This window comes from Ctenopharyngodon idella, chromosome 17 (assembly GCF_019924925.1).
Source record: "Ctenopharyngodon idella isolate HZGC_01 chromosome 17, HZGC01, whole genome shotgun sequence".
NCBI lineage: Eukaryota > Metazoa > Chordata > Actinopteri > Cypriniformes > Xenocyprididae > Ctenopharyngodon > Ctenopharyngodon idella.
In genome coordinates this window covers 19,749,633-19,756,237 of record NC_067236.1, presented here as the reverse complement: position 1 = coordinate 19,756,237, position 6,605 = coordinate 19,749,633, and the positions used below count along the sequence as shown (strand labels likewise).

The 6,605-nt window shown below is 34.2% G+C and overlaps 1 protein-coding gene across 3 annotated transcripts in view; it reads left to right on the top strand.

Moving 5' to 3' along the window:
- The first annotated feature begins 840 nt into the window (after nt 1–840).
- Nucleotides 841–6,605, top strand: part of LOC127498266 (pleckstrin homology domain-containing family G member 3) — a 54,115-nt gene continuing 48,350 nt past the window's right edge. For all 3 annotated transcript variants that reach the window (XM_051867430.1, XM_051867429.1, XM_051867428.1), the window contains exon 1: nt 841–1,008. The gene's annotated coding sequence lies outside the window, so the exon portion shown is untranslated. The remainder of the gene's footprint in view (nt 1,009–6,605) is intronic.

Below are 6,605 nucleotides of genomic sequence, written 5' to 3'. Positions count from 1 at the left end.
TACACAACATTCAAACCTCAGGACGTTTTTTTTTTGTTTGTTTGTTTTTTGTTATGAAGTTTGTCTTCTGAGTTAAATTCCAGAACCTCGTACATCGTACCTGATATGCAAAACGTAATCCGTCATAAAAATCTCTATAAAATGATTTTTCGAACCACTTTATACATCTCCAGTAGTCGCAGTCGACTGTGATTGGTTCATTCTCATGTCGTCGACTGTGATTGGTCGATTCTCATGCAGCGCTGAGAAAAGTAACACGTACAACGTTACTCTTGGTTAATTTAACAAATAAAACGTCGTTTCTTAGTTTTTAAAAACTATGCAGTGGAGGCATTTCACAATATTTTTAAATGTTCATGCTTTCCTCGTGCTTTGTTTTGAGAGAAATATCTTACTGAAAAAAATGTTTAAAATTTGTAGACTTGTGGCGCCTAATGATGACACATTTTAGTTACGTTTTTATTTTATATTAGTTACATTTTTTTATTATGCTTAGAATATAATTGTTTACATTCATGAAGTTAAATTTAGTTGGAGTTTGTACCCGAAAAACAAATAGAAGTATCCATAAAATGATTCGTCCAGTAGTCATCATCGATTGTGATTGGTCCATCCTGACAGCGCAGAGAAAAGTAACACGCAACGCTAAGCGCACTTGATTCATCAGTACTAGTCTGAATAATAATTTGCAGCTGAATAAAAACACTGAAATTATTAGTAGATATTGATTTAAAACAACGAGGCGAACATTTCACAATTGAGAAATTTTATTTAGACTCATTTTACCATTTAAAGACAACTTTCTGTCGCTAAGCCCCGCCCACCTCACCATTCTTCTGTGGTTTTTAATACAGCGGCGTTTGAGTTTAGAGTGAAGTCAGTTAGTGCTGCATATGGATTGATCATACTGAGTCTCTCAGACCTGCAACCGGTGAAAATAATACATAAATAAATGTCTGCGAGGTGCGAATGAACTGTAAACGTCTTAAATAACAAGCAACTCAGTCGGTAAGTGTTTTTGCCTTCATTTAAAGCTTATTATATTTGTTGTGATGCGAGGACGCGCACAGTTCTGCAAAACTAGATAAAAAGTAAACAGTTAAAGCTGTTTAGAGTTATTTTCTTAGTTTTTAAAGACAGTATATGTGCATTTGAGGAGCTCTTTGTGTGTTTGTTTAGTGTTTTTGCTGTCCTCGTGTCTTGTTTTGGGGAAAATATCCTGCTGGAAGTTTATAGACGCGTGTTGTTATTAATGACATTTAGGTTTTTAGTTACAAAGTTGTAGATGAACGTTTTCACAGTGACATTTAGTGAATGAAATCAAGATGCAGATAAGCTGAAGGATGATCTGATGTTAAAGTAGTGATTATTAATTTGTCTAGCTGATTTAATCATTACTCTTTACTCTCTTTGGTTCAGTATCAAAGACTAGCTTTGGCTGTATGGTAATGTTGTTTTTAGTTTCTGGGTTTTTGCAAAACGCTATAAAAACCTTTATTTTTAACCTTTGTTTAATTTTGTTTTTCACAAAAATGCTAGTTAATGTTTTCAGTATCACACTGGACTAAAACTTACTGACTTTGTTCACACTGGCTATAACAACTTCCTAAAAAGATTTTGACAATTTGTGCTGCTTTTCTTTTTTTTTTTTTTTTGCTTTTTGCTTTTTTCACTTCTTGTCACACTTGTGGTGTTCCGGTTCAAAAATGGTAATTGTAAGTCTCTCATTATGCTATATTGCCACCAAATATTGGATTCAGTCTTTTAACTTTACTTTTTTACTCAAAATCTGAGCAGCATGAGCTCAGATCAATGAGGCCTACGATCAATCAGCTCCAAAAAGAATTCTTAATTCAAAGAAAACAAGTTTGAAAAATTTGAATCCAATATTTGGTGTTAATATAGCATAATGGGAGACTTACAAGCAATTTAATATGCGGGTCATTTTTGACCCAGTGTTGTCAAATATCGACCCCCTGCCAAATTAGTACCCCCCTCGTTGAAGTCGCTATCTGATTGGCTAATCTTAACCCCACCCCTAATCCTAACCCCTCCCCCACACCTACTCCTAAACCTACCAATACTAAGGGGGTAATAATTTGGCAGGGGGTCGAAATTCGGCACAACACCGGAACACCAAATTAGTGAAAGGATTTTAGGGTGTTGTTGATCTGCGGATATGAACTGACCGTTTTTGGGCTGTTAATGTTCTGATAAAGTGTACTATGTAAAGAGAATATTCATCTACGGCACCTGAACTTTGATCAGTTTTAGACTTACAGCTTTGATTAACAAATGATGAGGTGTTGATTTAGTGAAACGTTTGTGCATCTTATTGGTTTTATATTATTCCCAAATGATGCTTGTTAGTCTTAGTTTGCTTATTTGGGATTACGTCAATGAACGGGTAATTGTTTTTTTGTCCAAAGGCTTTAATAATAATAAAAAAACAAAGATATGACATCCAAAGTATGTAAGGTACATCTCTTTTATTGAATCTAAAAGGTTTAATTATATTTTGCTACATATAAAGGTATTTTAAAGATTTTGAAGTGTCAAAAGGTCATTCGGTTTAACCGTCCAAAGGCCAATACAGCTATTTCATTTGTGATTAAAATATCTTAAAATGTAATAAACGTATTTTTTTTATTCTGGCATGATTTTATAACATCATATATCAACATAGTGCAAAATGGTACTGAAATTATGTGTAGAAGTCGTTTTGTTATGAGAAAGAATGTCCGGAAAAATTAATTTTTATTGACGTCATTCGGAGTAACCTTTTTGGATCAAGTCATGCGGTCAATATCATGTGACAGGATGTGACATCATTCAGACACCTGCAAAGGACCACATGGTCATGAAGCAAAGTAACTAACTCTCTCTTAACTATTTGGAAAAACTCATGTTTTCACTTGATCATACACATGTCCCAAAACATCAGGTCATTCGGTACAACCGCTATAAAACATGGAAAATGTTGTAATATTTTAAAAACTTGTACTAAATATAAAATGTTTGATTGTCATTTTGCTAGCTAGCTATATATCCGCCTGTTAGCATTGAAAATATTGTCATTTGGTATAACCGAAAGTGTAATAAATTTTGGTTAAACCGAATGACTTTTTTGGTGACAAATTTTGTCCATCTTGTAAAAAATGACAAAAGCAGTGTTAATTGATTATAAAAACCACATAATCTCATTGTTAACACTTAATAAAACTTCAAAATTAATTATATCTCCTTTATGCTTTTTTACACTTTTAAAAACCTTGTTCGTCAATGACCCGGTTATGGATGGTGTAACACAATAGTGGAAAATCTAGGCTTGTTTTTTCCACGCCAGGAAACTAATGAAATCCTAAAAGTCATGGAAAGTTTTAAAGTGAATAGAAGTTTTGTAGTTGAGCTCTGCTGTTAAATCTTTTGTAGAGCGATGTCTGTTTTGTCAGTGAATCAGTCAGTCCGTTCTTTTCATCATTTAAAAACAAACCGTTCAGCTACTACTAATTATTTCTTCACCTGAGAGTTTATTTGGTGTGCAACTTAGTTATCACTACCATTTACTCCCATTCATCATTCATTCAGGTTCCCAGCGCAGTGTTGTTAGACGGGGTCAGGGTTTTACTTTGACCTTGTCTGGGTTAAAAGTCCCTAAGGGAACAGCGTTACTGGGGTTATTTGTCCAAGTAGAAGTTTAACAGCTGAACGCTGAACGGAGAGATTTATGGATCTTCAAGAAGAAGCTCTTTGTTTTTCTATTGTGGCGGAGCTCCAGGCGTGAATCTGAGGAGTTTGAAAGGGTTCAAGATTGAGACCTTTAAGGAAAATGGGTTTTAAAGTGCTACACCATGTAATGCGGCACAGTGATGGGATCAGATGTTAATAACATGGTACTTGGCAATATATTGGTAAACCACTACAAAGTACCATCATTACACTAAAAAAATATTTTATGATTTAACTTCAGATAACATAATATGTTGAGTTTCTGTTGATTAAACCAATCACCTTCATTGTATTAACTCAAATTTTTTTATTTCAGTAAACTCAAAATTTTAAGGTAACTTACTTTTTTAAGTTAAACCAACAATTCTTTTTTTTACAGTGTAGTGATATTTGGCATTTTTTTTAGCTATTGCATTTCTAATTTGGGAAATATAATGTTAAATAAATACATTGTATATAACAAATTTATAATATTTTTTTGCATTATTTTCTAACTTTTAATATAATAGTGTGATGTTATATACGCAGTATTGTCCAAAAGTGATGTCTGGAAGGGATTTTTGTTTTTAATGACTCTACAACCATCAAAATATGAGTAAAATAGAGCTATTTAAAGATTAATCGCATCCAAAATAAAAGTTTGTGTTTACATAATGTATGTGTGTGTTCTGTGTATATTTTTTTTTTTTTTTGTATTTATAAACACATACTCGTACATATTTTTTAAATATATACGTGTATGTGTATATGTATATATTTATATAAAATTTAAATTATATATAAGTATTTTTCTTTTTTATATATTTTTCTAAATGTATGCATGCATATGAATGTGTTTATAAAAACAAAATAAATATGCATAGCACACACACGTATTATGTAAACACAAACTTTTATTCTGGATGCAATTAATCATGAATAATTGTTAAACAGCCTTTAAATATTGTATTTTTTTTTAATCTGAAGGAAGAACAAAACACTAAACTTGGTTAATGTATAAATCTGACAAAATTATTTGGCAAAAAAAGGCAAATTACAGCTGCAGGTGAAAAAAAAAAAAAAAAATGCATAAAAAAAAACAAAAAGCTCTCAGGAAAATCAACATAATCAGTTATTAATAATTTGTAGGTTCTCTTTTGTTTTTGCATGTTTATAATTTCTTTGCATGGCAGCCTGGGCCAAAATTATGTCCACTGAATGATTTAATCATTCATTCAAACCAATTTAAAAGATCTGTTTCTAATGGTCGTTTTGTCTCTGACGCACACTGTAAGTGTTCGACCAATCGCAACAGACTGGGCCCTCTGACCAATCACAGCAGAGCAGGCTCTCGGAAAGGCGGGGTTTAGAGAGACCGAATCCTTGAATGAACCTTTTCGGACACTGTGAGAAAAGAGCTGATGCTGCAGTGGATCTTATGAGAAAATTAAAGTGTTTTTGACCTTGGATGGATGTAAAACTATTGTAGGAGACTATTATTAGGAACCTTAAAAATAGCATAATTGGGGGACTTTAATATAGTCAAGTTTATAAAGTCTGTGGAAAATGTTTTAAACTATTTATTTGGAGCGTTCCCAAGATAAATAAGCAAAAGAACGGCCAGTTTTAGGCTGGCAAACATGAGCAGCTCAAGATGTATTTTAAAGGCGATATTGCGAGTGTGAGGTGCATTTCATGAGAGAATCTGCATGAAATGTGTTTCTGCTTTTCTTCAGGAAATGGCCATTGACCAATTACAGGCGGCTGGCGCAGGTCCACGTGCACGTGTGTGTGTGTGTGTGTGTGTGTAGAGTTAATTTATAGAGCGTGGGTGTTCGGATGGGAAGATGTCTTATTCAACCATCTTTACACATCACTTATGAGCTCATAAAGTAAAGAAATTTTACGGGATTCTGGGAATGGTCAGCATGATTCGTGATTGCGTTCCGCAGCGCTGGAATACTAGCATGCCGTTTGATATATTTGAAATATATGTGAAATAGTATGCAATAGGAGTTTCAGACAATATTATGCTATATTATTAAAGTGCATGTTTAATTAGAAATGAATACAGTTGTTTTAAATTGATCCGGATTTGTCTAAATATCTCAACAGTCAATGAGAAATTGAAAAGAAAAATTGTAGTTTATATCACCTGGTTCATTGGTGCATTGCATTATGGGTACTGCATTCCACAAAATGACCAAATATTGGCTGATTAAAGGAATGAGGCCTTAATATTCATATGACATGCGTAACTTAAACTCAACTCAAAAACAGAATTATTTTTAAAAACGTTTCCTGGCAATTTCTGCCTGATTTGTTCCTCATTTTTGACGTAGGTTAAGATCAGATCTGGTTGCATGTGTCTGTCTTTCTCCCTGAACCTTTTCTTGAAGGGTGAGACTGTACACAAGATCAGCCAAGATAAACAGCTGAAATAATAAAAGTGTGTCTCCAGTAAGTTACCCTGCGTCTGCGTTTTCATGTTTTCGCGCACCTCCCTCTGGCGCTCCCGTCGCTCCCTCGGGCCCGTCTGTAGTACTCAATGTGTCCCGAGGGTTTGGTCCCGCAGACGGTGTCGGGTCGTGGGGTCAGCGGCGGAAGAGAGGAGAGTATTTTTAGGGAGTGTTTTCCTTTCGGAAGTGTTTTAATTGAGGAAGTAATTGTCGCCTTGTGTTTTAACCATGCGTGAGAAAGAAAGCTGAGGAATTCCATAGGGAGGCTTTTCTGTACAGCTGACAGCCATTTATTTACAGCCGAAGAATAAATACACCGTGATAATGAAAGAGTGTACGGTCTGTTTTGAGTCTGGAAACTGTCAGCAGATTGTGTCTCGTACGTTTATGAGAATAAATGCCTTCTGAAGCAGATAGTGTTAAAAACTATCCTGATTT